General features: G+C 42.8%; 1 pseudogene; it reads left to right on the top strand.

Annotated features, from left to right (window-relative positions):
• Positions 1 to 23,956: 23,956 nt before the first annotated feature.
• LOC148091600 (NADH dehydrogenase [ubiquinone] 1 beta subcomplex subunit 1 pseudogene) lies at positions 23,957 to 24,129 on the top strand (annotated as a pseudogene).
• The last annotated feature ends 274 nt before the right edge of the window (positions 24,130 to 24,403 follow it).

The following is a 24,403-nucleotide window of genomic DNA, read 5'->3' as shown; positions in this document are numbered from 1 at the left end:
CCGCGTCTGACCTGCGTTTCCTCCAGAGCCCCGGGCGTGGAGGCTCTTCCCTTTCTGTCCAGCAGCATTTAGCCATCGCAGGAGTTATAACCGACTCCATGTGTCCCCAAGTGTTTCCTTTCCTGAGTGGGCCACGTTACTGGGGCTGTTCTTGTTCCTCCACGATTGTGTATCATGAAGGGAGAGGGGGCAGATGATCTTTGACATCACAAGCTGGTATCCCAGCAGGGAATGTTCTGGACCTGAGGAAGAGAGAGGACCGCATGTCACATGGATGTCCTAGATTTTAGAATAAAATAACTGGAATGACAGGAGGGGACCCTGTAGTGTCTCCTTAGGGGGAAAGAGTCTATGTTTCAGAAGCAGTGTGCAGATTATTGTGGGGTGAGCCAGAATGACAGGCTGGGCAGACTGTGGGTCCCTGCTTTCAAATGGGGACTCACCTGGGCAGTCGCCATTCTAGCCAAGGTGTGACTTCCGTCCTGGCCACTGTGGATAGTTGCTTAAGAGGATTACATTTACTTGTGATTATAATAAACATTAATATGCATATATGCACAGATACATTTTTCTGATGGACTAGCCTTCCATTCTTAAGAAAATCTTTTCTTGGGCAAGATTAAATCTAGGCACGTTGCTAGATTTGATTTGCCAATATTGTATTAGGATTTTTCCATCTATGTTCATAAGTCTGATAGGTCTATAATTATCTAGTTTTCTACTTATCTAACTTCGGTGTCAAGATTAAATCAGTTTCATCAAAGAAGTTTGGTGTTCTTTTTAACCTATTTCTGTTCTTTGAAACTGGTTCAAAGGATTATCTCTTCACTGCGGTTTAGAGTAAATTCATGAGTAAAATTCTTTTGTCAATCTGACCCCCATCTTCTACTCACCCCTCCTTTCAATTCCTTCTGTTCTGGTAACGCTGGCCCCTTTGTTGCATCTGGAACATTCTGGAGACCTGTTTGCACTGGCATTTTGCTCTATCTCTTTTATTTGCTTAGAATAGTCTCTCCTTAAATATCAACATGGCTCATTTCCTCCCTCAGAAACTGCTTCTCAGGGACACCTACTCTGACCTTCAATATACACTATCAGACAAACCACTCCAACCCACCTTGCTTCTCTCCACCCTGTCCAGAGCTTCTACCTTCCTTATCCTGTTCTATTTTATTTAAATACTCTTTATCATCATCTTCTAGCCTATGGTATAATTCTCATTAAATAGTCACATTGTATACCTTTTAAAAAAATCTTATTATCATCCCAGAGGGGAAAAATTAGATTTCTTTTCCTTACTAAGTGAACTTTGGTAATTTATACAGTCCCATGATATTGCCATTCCTCTAACTTGTAACATTTATTGGAAAATGTCATTCAAACTAATTTTTTAAAATATATTTTTATTGATTTCAGGGAGAGGAAGAGAGAGGGAGAGAGAGATAGAAACATCAATGATGGGAGAGTCACTGATCGGCTGCCTCCTGCACACCCCTGATTGGGGATCAAACATGCAACCCGGGCATGTGCCCTGACTGGGAATTGAACCCAAATCGCCTGGATCCTAGGACAATGCTCAACCGCTGAGCCATGCCAGCCAGGCTCAAACTAATTTTTGACAAATATCTTTTATGGGTCATATCCTGCATTTTTCATTCCTGATTTGTCTCCCCTGCCTCATCTTTGATCAGGATAATTTATTTTGTGACTATTTCCAAACGATCAGCTCTGAATTTGCTAATTTTATTAAATTTTCTCTGTCTTAATTAATTCATGCTATTAGCTATATTATTATTTTCTTCATTATATTTTTCCAGCTTCTTGAATTGAATACTTAACTCATCTATTTTCAATAGCCTTAAAAAAAAAAAAAATGCTTTCAGTACTATAATGAAACTTTAGTTCCACTTATGCTACATCCCACGTTTTGATGTGTAGTTCATTTATTGTCTTTGGGCTTTAAATATTTTATAATTTCCATTGTGTTGTCCCAATTCGTTAGTTATTTAGGAGTGCCTAAGGTCATGAGGGGACTATCACTTACTACTGATTCCTAATTTTTTATTATCTCATGAAGAGATAATATACTTCATGATATCCATTACTTGAAATGTTTAAGAATTAGTCTATGATCCAGTACTTAAATTTTGTAAATATTTTTGTATACCAAGGTTTTTTCACATATCAATTTTATTATTTCTGTTGCTCCTTTAATTATTTCCAGTCTTTTGGGCAGAAAAATTTCTAATAGGAATGTAGAAAATTTAATCACAACATTTTTTGTCAACTTTGTCTTTAATTATGTCAGTTTTTGGCTAAAAAGTATTTAAGAGGTGTTAGAAAAAGCACCTAAGTTCTTGATTGTTAGGTACTCTTGCATTTTCCACTTGTTCAGTTAGCATTCTGCCTCATCTCTAATAAGGCCTTCCTTAAATTCTCTTTTCTATTGAAGTTGGCACACAAGTCTTATTTTGGTCAGTATTTTTCTGATCATTTTGTCTTTCCATGAAGTTAAAAATTACTTTTCTCTGTGTTACCATTTATTTCCTTTTGAGCTTTTGAAGTTTCACTACGAAATGTTTGGTGTGAACTTACTTTCATTCATCCTCAGAGTTTCTATCTCTCTTCTTATATTATCAATCTGTTCTTATTTTTTCATGAGAGCTCTTAACATATTAATCACAGTTATTTGAAATTCCCTGTCTGATAATCCCCAAATCTGTGTCACATCTGCTTGCAGTTCTGATGTTTACTTTGCCTCTTCAGTGTGTGTGTGTGTGTGTGTGTGTGTGTGTGTTTGCCTTTTCACATGCCTTGTAATTTTTTGCTCAAAGCTGGACATTGTGTAGCACATGATGGAACTGAGGTGTAGGCCTGAAGTGTGTGATTTTTCTGTTTCTCTGGCCAGGAGTTGGCTGTTTCATGCTTGCTATGGCTGTAGTTGCCAGAGGTTCGAGTTTCTCCAGCCTCCTGGGTTTTGTCCCCTCTTTTGACTTTGGCATTTGCAGCTCCTGCACCTGCAATTCACCTTTGCTTCACTGGAGCCCTGCGGATGTGGTAAAATGGAGTGGGGAGACATTCCATAATATTCTGATTATGTGTCAGTCTTTTAATGGGCCCATGTCCCTCGCTGTGACTGTCACAAGTGATTTTAGGAGGCTCCCCTCTTAGGTGAGGAAGGAAGACTATCAGAAATGCCCTTCTCAGGAGAGGGCTACAGCTGTGGCTATCTATGCCTCTAATAAAAAAGAGTTTCTCCTGTAGACTGTTTTGTGGAGAACCCTTTGGGTGCATTTCACCATGATTAACATTCCCCACCCTGCCAGAGCCAACAGGAACAGGGGTTCTTTCTAGGCTCTTTACCATCAGTCCCTGGTGGGCTCCCGGAGATGAAGTACATGAAACTATGGGGCACCTTGTTAGACTGGCCCCCCTCCTGGAGTTTCTCACTCCCATGCTAGACCACACTCAGCCTTCAACAGTTCCTTAAAATCACCACTCACGTGCTCCTGCCAGTTTATAGCTCTGCTCGCTTCTGCTCCCAGGGAGCAGCTCTCAGGAGCTGTGCCCCTGGATTGATCTCTCTCTCCAGTTCTCAAGGGTGGAGGTTGGTTCTGCAACTTCAGTTTTCCTATAGGTACAAGAAAATTGTTGACTTTTTGTGGTCCACCGTTTTTGCTGTTGTAAGGATGGGAGTGACGACTTCTAAGTTCTTTACATATCAGAGCTAAACATTTTTAAATGCATTTTATTATTTTAGAAAGTTTTGATCACAGGCTTTATTTTTTTCCCTTTTTAATATAACTGACAGGGATTGGAAACCCCACCCAGTCACCAACTCCAAGGAGCAAGTCCAGCTCTGATCTCCATCCTTGTGAGGGACCCTGTTGGTTCCCTTTACCTGAGTGAAAGTCTGGCCAGTTCTGCCAGATTCCAGGCTGGGCCGCTGTCAGACCAATAGCTTTGGCCTTTGGTTTATGGTGCTACTTCTGGTCGATGCGATTGCTTAACTTGTTCAGAGCTAGAGCTGTTTTTAAAATATTTTTATCTTTTATCTCTCATCACTATGATAGAGGAGGATTGGTTTAAAACCTGGACCTATTATGATTGGAACTCTGAAGTTATGTTGATCTTAACTTCGACTTTTGGACTTTTTTTTTTTTTAATATATCTTTATTGATCTCAGAGAGAGGAAAGGAGAGGGTGAGAGAGAGAGAGACATCAATGATGAGAGTCACTGATCGAGCCCGCAACCCGGGCATGTGCCCTGACCTGGAATCAAACCTGATCGCCTGGATCCTAGGTCGACACTCAACCGCTGAGCCACGCCCAGCCGGGCTGACTTTTGGACTTTTGTGATATAAATAATCATATACATCAATTACATTTAGCCCCTTTGTGCCATAATTTTCCGTGGTGGATAAAATATCACAGTAAAAACTCTGGCCTGTGTGACTCAGGGGTTTGGCATCTTCCTGTGCACTGAAAGGTCGCTGGTTTGATTCCCAATCAGGGCACATGCATGGGTTGTGGGCTCGATCCCTGGGAGGGGGTGTGCAGGAGGCAGCTGATCTATGTTTTGCTTTCACATTGATGTTTCTCTCTCTCTCACTTTCCCTTTCTTTCTCTCTTAAAAAAATCAATAAAATTATTACAGAAAAAATTAATAATTATAACCATTTACTCAAAAGAGCCTTCCTCATTTTCTACAAGAGATTATAGTACCATGTTGCTTTATAAATTATCTTCCAATCACTATGTCCCTAGATGTCTAACTTCTAAATATTATAATATCTGAAAGTTTTCCCATGCCACTTAAAATTATGACAGTGCAAAAACATTACCAGAATTGGTCATGAAGTTATTTAAATGCCTGATAGAATTTATTATGTGCCAGTCCCTTCTGAAAACAAAGGGCAAAAATAGCCATGTTTACATATGTTCAAATGATAATTATAGGTCAGACACTAATATGAAAAAAGTAAACAGCCCATAGTATTTTTCAAATCTTTTAGACTTAGGTCATATAAGTGATTAGAAAACATAATAACATTTTCCCCAGTATAAAATTAGCTTAGGATTGTACTTTAACTTTCTGGAAGATTCTTCAGTTCCCCAGCTGTGCACACAGCTGCATTTTTGGATCTATAGGCCAAAGGACAGGGTGGGGGGAGTCAAACTCTGAAGCTTTGAAAACTGTTTTTAAAAGTAATTCTTCTATAAAGTACTTTCACAAGGAAATAAGATGGTATCTTAATGGTTGAAATGATCATGCACTTAGCATAATAGTTGCTACTTACAGAGTGTTTCTTCCGTGAATGTGAATTATAACCGAGAAAAATGGTTGCTTTACCTTGCAGACGGGAACTCACAGAAATGGAAACGGGTCATTTGGCTGCTCTGTTGACAGAGCCAGAAATGCGTGCTGGGGCTCGTGTGCGAGCCTGGGACGTGGGCAGGCATCCTGGCCCTTCCCATTTTAGGTCAGAATCTGCCTCTGGAAGCTGGCTGAGCCCCCTCCGACCCCCTCCCCCCCGAGAGTATAGCCTGTAACTTCCACCCCTAACCTCTGCCCTGACGGGTGCTTTTGTGAGAATCATGCAAAAGTCACCAACGAAAGCCAAGAGAAGGAATTAAAATGAGCATCTGATTTCAATGCTTTGGACCCTCTACACTATGCAGTGGATTCCGCCCTGGTGTGGACAGAGGCCTGGGAAAGAAATGCTCCCGCTGGGCAGTGAGCTCCCTGTGGGCCCTCCAGCCTCAGGCTTCTCTGCTCTCTCTCCCTGTTTGCCCCCCAGAAGCTGCCAACAGTTAAGGCTGGCAGACTCGAATTCCACCCCGAAGCTTCAGAAGGCACCTGTGGGCATCTCTGCCACCAGCATGGCTATTTCAGGGACGAGAAAGGGGCAAGGGGGCTTGCTCTTTGCCAAGCGCCTTGTCGCAGGAGACGCCTGGGGCAGGAGAAAGGCCGCCTGGCCCCTGTCGCGCCTGCCTTTCAGCGCACGGCCCGCGCTGGGTTCTTTTGTCCACAATCCACTCTGGTAACGACACATAACAGGCGCTATATATAGTGCGATGGAAGAAGTCAGAAGCCCAGCAAGTTCTCTGACGGCAGCACCTTGCACCTTGACGCTAAAGAAAATGTCCTTGTGAAATGAACCTTGTGCCTTTCATAAAAAATTGTCCCCTTGTTTCCTGGCGTTGAACCGGCAGGCCTAGCGTTTCTCCATCTCATAGAGCGACTGATTGCTCGGGGCACCTGTTCCTTTAAAAGTCACGCTTTTACTGCTTCGGGGAAATTGCATTCTGTGTGTGCAGCGACCTGAGGGCTCTCCGAGGGGAAAGGGGGCAGTGCCACACACGGGTTCGAGAAAGGGGCCAGAGCCCTGCCCGCCTCCTGGCCCGCGAGGACCCGCGTGGCACCAACCTGATGATCAGATGGACGCCTTGTTCATTCGTGTGACTCTGCTTTCCGGCTTATACAGACCTTTTGCAAAAGAAACTGAAATCTATCTCAGTCCCTCGTCCATGGTCCGTCAGGTGGCCCAAAGGGTTAATCAGTGGCTTACCGAATATGTTTTGAAGCCTCTGCAGTGTTTCTTACGAACCATCCAGCAAAGGACAGATGAATGAAAGGAGGAGAGACTCAGTGCTGAACAGAGACGCATGAAAGCAGAACCACCCCGGGAGCATGTTCCCAGGGAGCAAACCGCCGCTATTAGAGCCCAGGTTAGAGTCCGAAGGCCAGAAGCAGCAGGCACAGAGGCCCATCGACGGGAGCGCAGGCCCCATGGGGTATTGACAAAATGAACGGAGAGTTACGAGTGGCATTTCAGACGCGGTGGCAAGAGTGTGCACACACACACACCCCATTTGCATGAATTCAAAGAACCCTGTACTTATCGTAATTAAATTATTAGTTCTGAAAAGGCAACATGGGCCGCGAAGGCCATAGCAGGAGGCCAAAAGTCACACATCCAATTTACTTTCTCACCCAAATAAAATGTTCAGAATTTTTAAATCTTATCAAACTGAATCTGCAGAGCAGAAATTACTATGACCGTCAGGATTGAGGGGCTCACTTATAACCTCAGTGTTCGTGAAACCATGGGCCAGATCGCCTCCGGGCACGTAAAAATGAAACAGGGGAACATAAAAATAAGATTTTATAAATGAAATAAGTCTCTTGGTCTAGCAAATCCTCTGCTTCTATATCTTTGCTCTTGGATAAACATGTAGAAGTAAGAGCTAAAGGAATGAAGTTCCAAAAAAAGAATTAAGTTTCCGATTTTATAAAGACTGCGTAAAATTAAATGCAAAGCACGGAGTGTAATGCCAAGTATAGTTAAAAGTATAGATTAAAACAACAGCAGCACAACTCTAGCCTGTTTCTTTAATTGCGTTTTTAATGCTCTTTGCTTTCATCCTGGGCTGCTTTTGTTCATCTGGTGAGAGGAAGGATGCAGGCTTTTCTTTAATTAGTGAGATGGATTTTTTGCTACCAAAACTACTCTTCTATCCTGGACTTGGAAAAGTCAATGAAACTTGTAAGCAAACCCCCAAATTAAGAAGGGAATTTTTTTTAGGCAAAAATTCACACTCTAGAAATTTTGGCAAAAATAACAATGAAAATATACTTTAAAAGAGTTATTGGGCATATGCTTCCTGTAGAGGGAAGTGTATCTTGGAAAGATTTGGAAGATGCTGGTCAGCATATAACTGGGTAACACTGGCGGGGGGGTGTTAGATGGCGGTGAGAGTTTACAAGTCATGGCTGGGGTTGTCTGGAAATCTGACCCAGGGTTGGAATACTGTTTGTCCTTGCAGGCGTCTAGAGGGTCAAGAAATTAAGAAATGACTTTCCTGAGGCGGTTCCTCCTGGATTCTTAATCTGATCCCTAAATATCTGATAAAATCTCTGTTGCTTGCAGCAGAAGAAGAGATGCATCTGCACACACTGTGCAGGGACCTGAAGACCAGCTTTAAGGGCAGTCACTGAAGTTGACTGTGTGCTGACGGCAAGCCCGCATTTGTCAGAACACTCTCCGTGTTTAATTAGCCCATGTAGCTCCCCAGCAGCCCTCTATATAAACATTATCTCCACTTTTACAGATGAAAAACCTGAAGGCGAGGTTAAGTTCATTGTCCCCAAGTTCAAACAGCTAGAAATAGTGATGCCGAAATTGAACAATCCTGGCTCCAACCTGCTCGGAGCTGCTTTGCTACAGAGCTTCTCCACAGACCTCGGAGGCAAGACACCTTCTCTCGATCTGTTCGCAGGAGTAGACGTTACCTCTCTGCCCCTTCTCCTAACCAGTGAGCATGGACTACAAAGGGCCCGATGAGTGAGGCCATCTCGGCACTGGCATCCGTGGAGTGAACGGAGGGCCTTAGGACAGGGCATCTTCCAGTTCCCACACTGTCCTCCACGACAGCTGCAGGTTGATGTGACCCACTGCCTCGCTCTCCTGAATCTGTGTCCCTACAGCCTGTCAACCTGTGAGGCCATCGATGCCTTCCCAATAGCCTCAATGATACTCTCCTCCGCCCAACCCCACCCTGACAATTTTTATCCACGTTGTTTTAGATAATATGGACACTGTCAGAAAGCACAAGAACCTATGTAGAATCGTGGGCCCTCATGAGATGAGTTCTATAAGCCAGCCCCTCTCTAGGGTATCACAGACGATTATCTGGTACGATACTGAAAGTAGAGGGAGGAGGTGGTCACTGTCCTTATGGGGGCACAGAAACCTTGAGCGTCACAGGTCCTTGCCATGTCACCTGCCTAGCTGTGTCCTACATTAATATAAATCTGAGTTTTAGGGTGCAGGAGGGTGCACCTCTGTCTCGAGAGCTGGGCAGCAAGGAGAAAGCCCCTCCTATCTTTCATTCAATTTGATATACTGGGGTCAGAGCTGCTAGGGAAGCCTGAGATGAACATCCTGTTCTCTCACAAATTGTCTAGGATACTTCCTGACCTACAAGGAACTCTCTATTTTATTTAAAAATCTGTGTGCATCTCTAGAATAGGAACTTAAAGTGGAATTTTCATTCATTTATTGATTTTTTTTTATTGAGGTATAATTTTCCTGCAGAGAAATGCGACATTCTAAGCGTGCAATCTGTTCCATTTTGACAAATGCATATCCCTGTGTAACCCACACCCCTATCAATATATTGAACATTTAAATTATCTTGTGCTATACATTGAACATTTAAAGTCCTTCCCAGGCAATCCTCAGCCTCTCCTCACAGGATGGAACCCTTAGATTAGTTTTGCCTATTTTAGAACTTCACATAAATGCAATTATATGCTACTTCTCTCATTCACTGCTTTTCCAAATTAACTCACATTGTTGCATGTATCAGATGTTGTCCCGCCTTATTGCCGAGTAATACTCCACTGTATGAATCTACCAGTTTGTTGCTGGACATACAGATTATTTCCAGTTTGGGGCTTTTATGAATTAACCTGCTATATATAGACATTCTTATACAAGACTTTTGCAGACAAGTATTATCATTTCTATGAGTGGGGCTGCTGAGTGATACAGTTGTTGCTGAAGGGCAAACAGAACTTCTGAAGGTGCCTCCAGGACAGGAGGAGCATCTAAGTGCCCAGTGGCACAATCGTGTCTCCATCAGTTCATGACAAAAGCAGGGCTAATAACAGGAGGAAGCAGAATTGCCTGCGTGTGGCCGAGGGCCCACCCTGGGTCTGTTTACTCGTGTGAACTCTTATCCTTGCTACTCATTCCATTAATGATCCTAAATCCCACAGGGGTTCTCTTTGCCCTGGAAAGACCACTGTGATATCTTTACTATACAGTCCCACTGAAAAACCGTGCTCAGAATATCTCGTTGCCACAGCTGATAGAACTCTAGCTCTGGGACACAAGCCCAAATAGCTTGAGATTTCTATTACTTCTGGTAGGCAAATGACATGAGACGGTGCAAGGAGCACAATATCATGGGTTATATGCCTGCAGCTGGTGGGGACAAAGAAAGTGCTGGCCCTCCAACTGTCTGGAGCATTGGGAGACCTGAACACACAAATGCCTTAGAGATGGAGTAGGTCCATGAAATAAGGTGGGCTCTGCATAAGGTGTTGAGAAATGTATGTGTGTCCTAAAGACTTTTCTGGAGGGTTAGGACTTCAACATATATTTTTTTGGAGGGTACAACTTAACCCACAGCATTGATAGGTTGTGATACAAACATACCCTAGAAAGGGGAGTTTCTCAGGCAGTATTTAAAAACAAAGAATGCAGAACTTACTGGGAGAGTTCCTGGAAAGGAAAAGGTTCATTTTATGGGAGGTGGACTTTATAACTTTGGAAAAATAGCAGATCTGAAATTAATTTCTGACAATCAGCCATGAATCTGTCATCATTTTTTGCTCTAAACAGTTGCTTCTAATTATGCCCCTTTGATGTTTGCACCTCTCAGATATCCTCAAACTTAGATCATTTCTGTTCCTCACCCTTTCAACATTGTTAACACAAGCTAAACAAAATTTAGTTATTCTAGGCCTTCTTGGTTAGTCAGATCCTACAGCGCCCTAAGAATTGTAAGTTGCTCTTTTCAATTTTCTCCTCAGCTGGCCACTTTCCTAGCACTTAAAGTCTCACCTTGTACCTCACATAGTGGGAACAAAGCTGTGACCACCTATGTTGTTAGTGAAGGGATTTCTGACACATTTAATTTCACGTGGAAGCTAAGTGCCCATGTCAGCAACTTTATGTCCAAAGGCTACAGGGAAATCTGAGTTTTGTCTTTATGGCTTTTACTTGTATTGTACACTTTGTTTTTTTCATTTCTTTCACAAAAACACAACATGGAGAGAAGCCCATGGTTTTTGCACTTTTTATGTAAGCTTTTTGGTGATTAAAGCCCTAGGGAGTTGAGTTAGTGCAAATGTTAAAAATGTGTACCCAGTGTACAGTAAGAGCTTTCTCTCTATGCCTTCTTCAAAAGAGTTTTGGAGTTGTGAATATTGCTGGATTGAAAACTCTGGGAAGCCAGGGCCCTCTGATGACAGCCAATCCGGTGATATTGTAAGGTTTCCAACCTTTGCTCCATTAATGCCTGCACATCAGTTCTGAGAAAGTTCAGTTCTCTTACAGACCTCTCAGAAATTCTAGAAATTCAGTGAACAGTAACTGTTAAAAATATGGATATACATTTTGCAGGTCTTTTTATTCTGATGCTTTGACGTCTTCAGGTCTTGCTGACACTGGAAGGGACTCCCCCTCCCAAGGTTAGCTAATTCCTAAGAGCAAATAACTTGCCCCCCAGGAAGTGCATCTCTTATATGAACATCAACCACTCTAGAGCTCTTACCTCCCTTACGATACTCTTAACCTGAGACTCACAAGCCCCTACTCTCATCACTCCAAGGTCTTTATCAGATGACTAGGGGCAGCCCTACCTGCTGGAGCCTGCTGAAGTCATTCAAGTTAGCCAATCCTAAACCTGTGTAACCTGCTTACCTTGTCTTGCCCATTCCTTCCTATGGAAAACCACTATAAAGCCTCTTGCCCATATTTTCCCTGGATGCCTCTGGCTCCTGACTAACCCAGGTGCTTCACCTTGTGGCCCTGCGCGGCATGCTGTCCCTCCTATTTCTAGGATCTATGAGTATAGCAACTTCTTCCTTCCTTTAAGTGTGTCTGTGTGTTACCATACCTGATTAAACAAATCCTGAGTACATTTGGAAATAAAGTACAGAAAGACTCACTCAAAAATAGCTCTAATGCAATCGCTTTGAAGTGTCTGTCGCTGACTACAGCCAAGTCAAGGACTTGGTTAAGGGTGACTTTGACCAGGCTTAGTTAAAAGAAGAAAGAGACCCAGTCAGTGTGTATTCTGCGCCTCCTGTCTGCTACAGGAAATCACTGAGACTCATTGTCAGGCTGTTCTAAAGAGGGACGTGTGGCATGGAGAAAGCCCTTTCTGAAGTGGATGGTCTGGGTCCATTTCTCCGGCTGCTACAGGCTTCTTTGAACAGCATGTCCTTCTATCCCATTTTCCCTTTAAGCTATTCACTGCAGAACTGAGCCAGTGGTGAGACAAGCTGAGTACTCAGGGCACACATTTGCAGGAGGCACTCACTGTCATGATGCCTCTTTAAAATGTGCACCCAGCCTGCCCTGTTCGTGTCCTTGTTCTCAATCCTGATTTTCACTACTAGAAAATTCTATGTCTTGAAAGTCCAGCTTTTGATTTTGCTATGTGCTTTTATGCTTAGATAAATCATCATGTCTAATGGCCATTAGAATTATTCAGGAATTAAATTGAAACTGGGCATCGTCTTACACTCTAATACATATTAGGCCAAAATTAATGAGAAGCAATGGACACATTGTGCATTCAAATACAGTCATCAGGTTGCTTCCTTAATATGGATTTTGGGACCATGACAGCAAACATGCTAGACAAAAGTTTCCTGGCATCAGTGTTTGTAGAAGGAATAGGAATTTTTTGAGTAGTGAAATCATACGTGGTAAAAGAGAGAGGTAGTCACCTTCCTTTGCATATGAAGCACATAGTTCATCCCTTTGTTCTGTGAAGCTTTATGTGCTACTCAAGTTGTTTACATGTCGTTGATTTTACTTGGTGGACTCCTCAAGGGCAGAAACCATTCTTAGTCTTTTCTGTTTCTCCAGCATCTAAGATATACCAGACATTAAAAAAATACACACAGGGCAAGCTTTTTATGGAATGGAGCTATTTATAATGCATTTGATTTGCCCTGTAAGTATATGATTCTGTGAAACTGTAGTTACTAGAAACCCTTCTCTCTCTCCATCAATACAGGGACACTACTTACAGGTCCATAGTACAGGACTCATCCTTCCCATAAAGCCATAAAGTCCTGGGAGACAAAAAAAGTGCAGATTTTCTGCTTTGCATCTACCTTCCACATCATCTAACAAAAGGCTGTGAATTTATCGATTTTGGCTCACCTTGGTGAGGAAAAAAGAACAATGTACAAAACTGTTATTTTTGAATACTCAATTGAAAATTCGTATGCACTCCACATTTTATATGGTGGGTGTCAACTGAACACACTGGGCACCTCCCAATTTCCATTTTTAAACAAAATTTCAATCTTTGGGTGTGGTTGCTTTCCCTGTATGCATGTCTTTCGAGCTGTATTTTTAAATTGAGTAAAAAATATATGGTAGGGTAAATGACATAGTCCTAGGATTTCAATGTAATACTTGAACGAAAGCTATGATATTCACAAGAGGCAATGGAGCGTGCTCCTACTTATCTGGCTGTGCAAACTTATGAGCCTGATAACAATGGCAATGAAGCAGTTTTTGCATGAGTGACGCTTCAGAGGTTCTTCTAATAGCCACGGCAGGAGACTTGCACTTAGAGATCAGGGTTTCACACTGAATGAAACTGCATTCTTTAGCTTCTCTGCTGATCTGCATTCTGACCCGGATGCCTTCTCCCCAGACTCAGCTAGAGGGGCCTCTGAATCCCGTTTCTTTCTTCATTATGTGACTCACCCTTGCCCCATTCATCTGTGCATACTCATTTGTATTGAATTTATATGCATCTATCAGATTGATTACTTTTTAAAAGATCAAATAGCACAGAGATGCCCCCTTTAACTACACAGTCAATATATTTATATTCATGACTTTCTTGCCTTTATTCCTCCTGATAATTTTTGAAATGTGTCTGCATCTTTCGCTTACATGTCTTTTCCCATTCTCATATATGTTTGGGTGTCCTGTCCACCCTCTATTCAAAAGATGCTCCTTTCAGAATTAGAGACTCCTTAGCCAGGCCTGCAAAATTCAACTTCATCTGCAGTCACAGCTTGTCTCCTTTCCTGACTCAATGCTCCGGCCAGAATGGTGATTCCTACACTTGACCAGCCTCAGGCTGTCCTCTAGGACTTTGGTCATCCCCTTTTGCCAGAAATGCCCCTTACCTAGTCACCCTCACCTTCCAGTTTTGATGTAGTGTCATACATGTTTCTTCTCACTAATTCTATTTCACCCCCAAATTGGAGCGGTTGTCTAGATCCTGTGGACATCACATGCTTTCCCCTAACTGGACTTAGGATGCATTGCTTTGTGCCAAAAGGCTTCTGTGTCTCCTCCACGATGTGAGATGTCACATACGTAAAATATTTTCTGAGTCTTTTGAGAGTAAATACCTACATTATGACCCTTCACCCCTAAATATATCAGCGTGTATTTACTAAGAACAAAAGTATTCTCTTACACAACCGCAGCATATTATCAGCATTAGTGAATTTGACATGGATACCCTTCTCCTTCCAACTGGCCCAATAATGCCCTTCATACACGCCCCTCTCCCCAAATGGGGGCAGTAGAAGCTGACCTTTCTTCCTGCAAGTCTGTCTTTCCTTTAATCACGTCTTGTTGATTCCCCTCAATTGGTGTCCTGACTCCCGTTCATGTACCTCTTGCCCTTGGCTCACAGCATCTCCCACTTGAACCCCTGCTAATTAAGCCTGGTTACTCCTGAGCCTCTCCTACCTCTCAACCCAGATCGCCCCGCGATGAGAAAGGAGGCTTGATGCAAATTGCAGCTGACAAGGTGGACCGAAGCGGACACGTATTGATGTCCCCTAACCGTGCACACTCATTCCGGAAATTAGCACTCGTTGTCTGCGCACACAGGGGGCCAAATCTCACAGGCGAGGCCACGAGGAGAGGGCTTTGGCTGAGGGGGAGCTATGCCTCTGACGTACTCTATTGTCCTGGTACTTTCATATTACTTAACTTAGCTCCACCAGGGCAGGCTTCCGTTTTTCCTGGTATAAAATATGCATGGCTCAGCACACGCCTCTCAACATTTAATCTGGGACATGTCCAGTTGCCTCCAGGGGCCCATGCTCAGTGCATGCATCCACGCCCCTTTGCAGAAGCCCTGGGAGCAGAGGCTGGGCGCAGAGATGGGATGGAAGCGCCTCGCAGGCTGGAAACACTCGTCCAAATGCAACCCATTAAGCAGCATCCAGGAAGGGTTCCAGAGCTGAGAATTAGCTAGAACACGGGGACCAGGAAGAGGGGGAGACTGAGCATGAGATACAGACAAGAGTAGACAGTTTCTGTAGGGCAGGTAGAGGGCCCAACTCTGATTCTCTCAGTTTCTAGAACCTGTAATGCACTGTGGTGGCCTCACTTACGGCAGGAAAAGACTGGTAAGAGCGTTGGGCTCCTTCATTTCCTTCCTTTGGTCTTCCCGCTGCGTCTCTGTGTAATACAGGCGACTTCACCACACACATCTTTAGATTCTTCAGTAAAACCAGTAAACTTTTTTTTCTTGAAGGGAAACATGTTTTTTGATAGATCTGAGCCGCTCCTTTACCCATCTGACTAACTTATATTCTCTCTTCCTCACAGAAAACATACTCACACATCCATGTGACAGACTATACTGGGGTCCGGTACTGTGGTAGACAACCCCAGGCCTTTCATAGGAATTACCTTCTATCAGGGCCACTTGAAGCCTCCAAGGCGCCTCTGTGCACATTAGAAAAAGGGTGGGCACAGCCCTGCCGCAGGGCAAGCCTGGCTCGGGAAGAAGAACACAGATAGGGTATTAATTATTCTGCTCAGCCATCAGCTGGACACACTGAGGGAGCCTAATGGCCCGGTACTAGGCAAGCTGATGTCACCCCTCCCAGCCAGGTGGCATACGGGCCAGCTAGTGGGCTGCACTGGGCTCCTCTGCCTGCACCACGTCCTCGCTATTGACCCACGAAATCTGAACATAACGTTGGTGCTGGGTGACCAAAGCAAAAGGAAACTGCTTCCACTCCTGAGAATTCTAAGCTTATCTGTCTTCACTGGTTGGAAACCACATTGAATTTGGGAAAAAATGAGTCAGAGTCTGAATCATTATTTCTGCCCATTTCCAAACCAAGATCAGTTCTTTGTTCCCCCTTTGCTCAGGCGCACAGTCAGTGTCTTAAAGCTTCATCTTTGTCCTGACTCCCCTCCCACCTGCCAGACTAACGGTAGCCTACTGTGTGCTGAGCAGTGCCCACGTCCAAGCTCTGCCTAGCTCTGCTGCTAAATAGCAGTTGACATGTGGGATAAACGGTTTGCCAGGTCTGGACTTCATCTATTATTTTATCTGTAAAGTGGGTTTGTATAAAGATCCAAAGTGGTTAACTGTGAAAATGCTAAACTATAAAAAACAGTACAAACTGAAGACAACTGAATTCAGAAAAAGGTAATTCACAAATAAAAAAAAATATGTATTTTCTATGTTGTAATCTGTATTTTGTTGTATTTTTAAATTTATTTTTATTGAATTTATCGGGGTGACATTAGTTAATAAAGTAATATACTTTTCAGGTATACAATTCTACAATATATTACCTGTATATTGTATTGTGTATTTACTACCCCAGGTTAAGTCTCCTTCCATCACCATTTATCCCCACTATACTCTCCTCTACCTGCTCCCCCAACTCCCTCCCCTCTGGCAATACCATTCTGTTTTCTGTGTCCATGAGTCTTTCTTTAATTTATTTTTCTTTGCTTAATCCCATCACCCTTCCTCCCCAGCCAGGATTCAGTTAGGGTTCACCTGCTGTAATAGTGCGATGGTGCAGGGCAGGGGGAAGGGCAAGCGACAAGGCCGTTGGGACCCTTAGTCACTTTTCTCCTGGACCTACATGCAGTCTGTATTTTTAACTGTATTTAGCTTTTAAAATTTCCTTCAGTGCAATTGAATAACATCAGAAGTTATAAAAAATATATAAATGGCAGAATTTGATTTTTTAAAGAAAAAGTTAATTTAGCTTAAAGTTAAAATAGTACAATTTACTCACCCATTTTTCTATCATTCCTAGACATGGTCTGGATATCTATTAAGTACTGAAGAAATATATCATTTTCATCTGTCTGAATCTAGATGCAGTTGATTTCAAAGCTTAATTATGTTTGAATGAGGAATCAATACATACAACTGCACTAACATCGCTGCGCTGAAAATCTGGGCATGTTTCTGATGCTTTCATAATATATTTCAATTTTCCTTCTATTTTTCCATTATGATCTCATAGTTTTGAAAGGGTTCTTTGAGCACAGCAAAGTGGCACAGATCCCAAATGAATGGTAATGATTATTTGTTTCGATTTCAAGCTGCATTTGTGAGAATGTTCTGCAGCCCCTCCTGGTTCCAGGCTGTCTCTCTGACAGAGACACCAAACAGTTCTTCCTAAAACATTCATTTTTATCATGCTCCTTTCTGGATAAAAAAAATAATAAAAAGTGTTCCCCCTTTCCCAGCTTGCATGATTATGAGTGACACCTATAGCTCCTTATAATTTAGCCATGGCCTTTCTTTCCATGCTGTGCCTCTCAGTTTTAGAATATACCTCTTCCAGCTGGGCCTAGCACCTCTCAATTCCACAGGGAGGGGGTTCTTCTCAGTGTATCTTTAATTATTTTGATCTGACCCCAAATGCCTGTTTTTCACCCTTTCCATAAGCAATCTGACCCGGTGCACCGAGTCCAACTCAAACCCAGCCCCTGCTCAGGACTTTTGGGGTTTCTCTAGCTTTGGTGACCTCTCTCTCTCTCTCTCTCTCTCTCTCATAAATCTTACCCTTGGAACACACTGCTTGGGAAGCCTTGTGATTTCTGGAACCACACTCACTTTAGAATAACGGTGTCATCAATGCCTAAGTCGCATCCAAGTGGATCCTCAGTCCATGCTGGGTCCTTCCTCCTTGACCTTGAGCCCAATTCTTTTTTTTTTTTTTTTTTTTAACTATATCTTTATTGATTTCAGAGAGAGGAAAGGAGAGGGAGAGAGAGATAGAAATATCAAAGAGAAGAGAGAGTCATTGCGGGCCTGTGCCCTGACCGGGAATCGAACCCCGATCGCCTGGATCCTAGGTCAATGCTCAACCTCTGAGCCACGCCCGGCCGGGCTTGAGCCCAATTCTTTATCTCCTATTTAGTGTAACTCCACTGAGTATTCTTAAAGGGCACTTGCCATGCCCCAACACACTGTCCCTCAACACAAGTGCACACGCTCGGGCAGGCGAGAGCACACACACACACACACACAACTGGATGGCATTCTTGTTAGAATGAGTGAATTCGGAGAGGAGTAGAGAGGCGTAAGCATAGTGCTTGTCCTGTGCTCTCCTCTCACAGTAACTGATTCCACGTCAGTGAGATTCCATTGACAAAATTGATTCAAATCAAACCAGAAAAATTCAGCCTCAATAACTGAAAATGAGCTGAAAGGAGATAAGCAAAGAATATAATATGTGGCAATGCCTTTAAATTACTCATATTTTAGGCTTTACATAATTTGAAGTTGTGAAAATGTGTTTAACAGGGGTAGATTTTTAAAAATAAAACGTCTTTATTAATGATTAGGAAGTAGCGCCAAAGCACATAATGCCTAGTTCAGTGATGTTAAATTGGAAAGCGTACGAAACGTTGGGAAAGATGTATAAATAACACAAATAGAGCTATAGAGGTTATAAATATGGATGGAATGGGATAACAAAGATACTGTACTCCAGAAATACACAAAACAATTGCGTCTGTGGGAACATATAATCAAAAGCAAAGGAGTCCTCAGACAGGATTCGGGTCCTATGACACCCTCTTCTAGCTTAGTGTCCTGTGTGACTTGGGGTCAGTGACACGTGGTATTCCAAGAAGATTGTCTGAAGTAGTAATACTGGCATCAGTCAATTAATAACATCAAATTTAAAATTGTTTTCTGTTTTTATAGTGTGGCCATACACCAACCTCTTTGAAATAAATTTGTATTTCTCATTGGAGTAAGGATATTTTAAGGCTGCCACATTGCACAACTCCCTTCAGTCCATGCAGATGGCGCCTCCTGGAGGTGTTCATTAGATACCTGCATGACTTCTCACCACTGCTTTGACTTTAATTAAAATATGCACAGGTGTTCCCCAGGGTCCAGTGCTGTTTGTGTGATAATCCAGCATCTAGGCCGTGCAAAGTGTCCACTGGGTTATGTCAAACAATCATTTACTATGAAGGATTTCAACGTTCAAATAGGCAGATGGCAATCTGAGGGATTTAATGATTTACTGACTATTTTTCTGGAAGAACTGAACAATTTAGATATCTCCTAGGTTACGCTGTGGGTTTTGTTGGCTTGCAGATTTTTGAAAAGTTACTTCTGCTTATATATTTAATTAGATTGCACAGTCCCGTTGACATCTAATCAATTCACAGGATGAAATACACCCACAGATTCCAAGACTGGAAGGAGGAGGCCTCACTGTAGACTGTCAGGTTAGCGTCTCCCAGACCTGGTGGTGGGGCTGGTGCAAGGTCTCTTCCCGGGAGCTCTGATGTTTTCAAGTTTTGGCAAAAGCCCCATTTTAAGAAATTAGAGACTATTTATCTCCTGCTAGGAAAATGCTTTTATTGGATGTGCACCTTTGCATTATTTTAAACTAGATAGCCAATAATCATTCTTAAGAAACTTCGGTTTTCATATAGATTAATGAAAATTATGCCTTAAATATAGATTCTTTCCCTCTGCATTTTATTTCTCCTTTCTGATAGAGTTCTGAGGTTAGGGTGTAGAGAATTAGCTTAAAATATCCCTAGAACTTGGAGCTCTGTTCTGGGGAAGTCAACTAATGAAATTACACCTTGTAAACAGGCTTGACCACAGCCTTGCTGTCTAGAGGAGACTGAGTAAATTGACAGGACAGATCTGCATGACGTTTAGAAAATGGACGTGAAAGCCCAGAATGATCTGTGCTCCCCTCTGATTCCTCCAAGGGGAAGGCACCTGCATGAGTGTCTGGTTCCACCGCCAGCTGCATGGCGTCCCACAGTGGAAACGGGTCCATTAGTGCTCATCGATCAGTGTCACCAGAATTAAGCCACTCGTTTCTCTTGCCAACTTTAAGCATATCCTGGCTTCTTGTATTGCCATTTGGGGCAGCGAGAGTCTACGCTGACAGGAAAATGAGAGCATCCTGACTTGTTCAGGAGTTTTCTTTCTCATTAATTAAGGCTACGGCATCAACTCTGCATCAATCTGTTACGATTTTAGTTCATCGGCTCGTGTCTTTGAGTTTAGTCATCTCTAGGTTTTTGGATAAGATATGGGATATGGACTTGGGGTTGCAGATCAGACACTTGACCTTGGAGCTCTGATAGTATAATTGTGCCCCATCCTTCCCCTTTGCACCTTGCCCAAGGCCCTGCCTGGATCTGCAATGATCTGTTTGGCTCCTCTGCATCCCATCATTCCTACTATGAGGAGGGTGTGTGTGTGTGTGTGTGTGTGTGTGTAGGAGTGTTGGAGTCTGTCATCAAGAGGAGGTGACTGTCAGTGCGTTGACCAGAAAACAGAGCCTGAGCAATCAGAGGCTCCTCCCTGCCTCCCCTGCTCTTGGAATATACTTTCTGCACACCATTCACATACTGGGAGCTGGTTCAAGGATGTAGCCTTAAGAGAGTAAGGGCTTGAGATCGTCTGGACTGAGCATGTGACTGACCGGCTGAGACTCTACATAAACTTTTAAGATTCTTGTGGGCAGGCGCAGAGATCTGCTGGTTTGGGGGCTGCTTGAGGCAAGCCTCGTGTGTAAGTTCCCTTCTTACTAAACCTGCCACCACCAATCTGAGCCGTGTGCCTGTCCCGTCTCTCCCTGCCCTCCATGTACCTACAAGGGCTGATTTGCTAACCAACTACGTGTGTGTTGTGTTGTGTGTTAGGGAAAAAGATATTACTTTCCAACAGAATTTTCAATCTATTTGAGATAGGATAGTGTTTATTATTAAAACTAGTTTTTTCTCTTTTCAGCAAACTTTGACTCAACGTGTTTGTATCTAGGAAGTTATTTAACAACTGATCCCCAAATGTTTCCATAGCTGTTTAATAAAAAAGGTCTTATTGTACTGACTGTGATTCCAGACTTGACAACAATCTCTGTGTCACTCTGGAATTACTTTAATGATGAGTTCTTTCCGACAGGATGGATTGCGTATTTTGGAGGAACGGCAGATGGTCCTGGTGAATTATCCGGCTTTCACACTCACTGCGTTTATAAAACCTGGTTCAATATAGCTCCATCTTTTAATCTCTCTCCCTCCCTTTCCCCTTTTCTCTCCCCTCCCCCTCCTCTCTTTCTTCCATCTACATACATGTACGAACATACATACATACATAAGTACATATGTAGATGTTTAAACTTTTCATTAAAAAATAAGATAAATGAAGGATAGTACGTGAATCATAAATATATCACCCAAAGACTTCTGAAAAAGTGAACACAGGCATAACCCACCCCGATCAAGAAACAGAATATTGTCGGCGGCCTGGTGGCTTCCTCCACGCGCGTGGCCACTCAGTCTCCAAAGTCAACACAGCCTCCCCTGGCACCGCCATCGCCCGCCTGTGCCACGGCAGAGGTGGGACAGCGCCCTGGGCCGCCTTGGCTGCCGCCCCGCCCTCCGCAGGGGCCTGAGATCCGTGCCCGTCGCTGCCCGTCACAGCCGTTTATTCTCCCGCACGTTTCCCTCTCGCGGCTCGGCCGCCGTTGCCCTGCCTGCTGCGGGCCAGGGCCGGCTGAGCGATTCGGGCAGCACCGCTCTGTTCCGCTGGGTGCCTGGGAGCACCCGCAGGCGCGCATTTCTGTAGGGACGCCCCTGGGACAGACCCGCTGTCCTAAGACGCGCTTAGGCCGTTTCGCCAACGCCGCCAGAACCCCCCCAAGAGGGGTCGGAGGAGCTGCTCCGCCTGCCTGCGGCGCTTGGCATCCTCTGGGTTTTGAAACTGTAGCCACGATGATTTCTGCAGAGCGGGCCTGATAGTGGTATTGATGCGAAGCTATCTGATTAATGAGGTTCAGCACCTTCTCCCTCGTTTACTGGACCATTTGGATTGTGTGTGTGTGTGTGTGTGTGTGTGTGTGTGTGTGTGTGTGTGTGTGAAACGCCCACTTGAGGCTTTTGCCCACATTTCTAGTGTCATTATCTTAGTGATCTGTAGAAATTCTCCGTATAGTCTGGAGTCCTTCATGCAGTACACGCATTGTAAATATCTATTCTCAGTCCATGGGTTGTGTCTTTTAAGACGGAGCGGTTCTCGGATTCAAAGTAGTTGACTCCTTCCTCCGTGGGTTAGCTTTATGCCCCGTTTAAAGAACTTGCTTCGCAAATGATGGCACTTGAAACATTTTATTTCTATTCAGTCATTTTGTTTTATAGACAGACAGTTGGTTTTGCATAACAACTGTGGTGAGTGAACGTATCAAATTCAACTCTTATTTTTAATAGATTATTTTATAGTCCTCGGTGTAGTCGTTGTCATCTGCAAATTAATGAGAAAGCCAACCCTCTCCGTTTCTGTTCAATATTGAGCTGGAGGTCTTGCCCAGTGCCATGGGGCGAGAAGATACATAAGATACAAGTTTTGGAAAGAAAGTAATAAAAATAATCGTGTCTGCTACCAGCATCTATGAAACTGTGGCCGACTTACTGGCATGGAGTAAAAGAACATCTCAGACCCTTCGCAGTTCTTGAGAAGCAGGTGTATATAGAATTCTAGAATTTCCTTCTGGACCCCTTTTCATCTGTCTGTCTTTGTTCCTTTTTTGGGACTGAGACTGCAAGAATTTGAACAACAGGGCCAAGGTTGCACAGCTAATTAGCAATAAACCAGACAATAAAGTCGAGGTCTCCTGACCCCTTGGTTCTGTATTTCTTGCCCCTGAAGCGTTTAAAATCTAAACAAGTGTTTGAAACACTACGCTGTGCAACAGTTGAAACTTTTAATAACTTTTGTGCAATGTACCTGTTGGTTAAAAGCTCTTGTATGTGAGTCGGCTCTAAAACGATACAGTTAATTAAATGTGAATTTAAGAGACATTTTGGTACGGTACTTATTTTTTTTAAAAGCACTTTTAAAGTAAAAGACAAAGCAGTACACTAAAAACCTTCCCAATCAAAGTAAAAAGCAACATCTTGGTTAAAGCAGAGCTTGTGTTATAATGCTGAAGTGAAGCTAAATGCTCTTTTGGTAATTTTGCAGCCTCGATAAATGGTTAGGAAAATGCTTATGCATACAGAATGAATAATCTCAAAGATTCTTTGCAAAATTTCCCTAGATTTTGTACTGGTATGGGACATAGGGACATTTCTAACTGAAATCAAATATGTAGGGTGTCCCAAAAAATGTATACACATGCTTTGAATAATTATTAAGGCAGTGTTTATTAAAATACATTTATTTTCAAAATTGAGCTATCAGCTGCTAAAATATGTTTACATTTTTGGGGACAATCTATCTCTATGCTTAGTAAGAGAATCATTGGAGAAGTAAAACTGACTAGAAACATTTTTTGTGATATTTGAGACTGGACAATATGTGCCAAACTCTTATCAAAATTGAAATGACATCAGAAGTAAGGGACTGGATCTGCTCTCTCTCCCCCCTCCACCTTTCATTCACACATGCACCCTGAGGACATGAATCTCAGCTTTACTTTTGCAGTGTATTTGGCTTTCCCCTCAGAGAGACTTTGCTCACTGATGTAATACTTTTCAGTAAAAGACAGAGGTCTTCCTAACACAAACCCCATCCTTCCTACCCCCAAATATGTTTGACCACTCAGATTTTCTGCTCCCTGAGATTCTGACTTGTACGGCTGATGCAACTAAGAGCATTGTCTCTGTAAAATCCAAGTGCAAACCCTTATCCTTCAGGGAAAGATCAGCTTTTCCTTCCTCAATTCTTTCGAGTTTATTATTTTTTAATCAATTATATTTGAATAACTTTTACTCTGATTTAAATTTGGTAATATACCCATTTACCTGATGCTACAATTGAAGGATTTCCTTTGCTTTAAGGTAATTTGGGGGCTGAGCTGACTGCAGCCCTTGGTCCTCAGGTCTTTGTTGGCATGGATGACCAAGCAACTATGATGGCCTTACTTCAGACTGTATGTGACCATTGGGTTCATATACTCACCCTATAAGACTTGGTTTTGGATGTTATCTAGACAGAAAAAATGATGAAAAATTCACCAACTTCTGCAAGAGTATGTTCTTTAAAGGGAAATTGAGACCCAATGAAGAAGTTAACTGTAAATAGAGTTACAGTTATGGCTGAATTATAGAATATTCACATTATAAATTATGAGAGAAATAAAAACATGTCTAGGACCCTCTTAGGCAATGACAAGGTTATACACTAAGTGAGCTATCACAAAGGATATCCCATAAGATATTTTGCCATAAAATATGAGTGATCAATAAATATCTTCAAAACTATGACCGCAAATCATCCACACACACAAAATAGCAGATATTATATTTTATTCACAACTTCAGTTAATATTATTACTAATGATAGCCCGACAGAAGAG

Source organism: Miniopterus natalensis, chromosome 13 (genome assembly GCF_054644295.1).
Source record: "Miniopterus natalensis isolate mMinNat1 chromosome 13, mMinNat1.hap1, whole genome shotgun sequence".
Classification (NCBI taxonomy): domain Eukaryota; kingdom Metazoa; phylum Chordata; class Mammalia; order Chiroptera; family Miniopteridae; genus Miniopterus; species Miniopterus natalensis.
The sequence above is the reverse complement of the archived record's forward strand: the minus strand, read 5'-3'. Positions and strand labels throughout refer to the sequence as shown.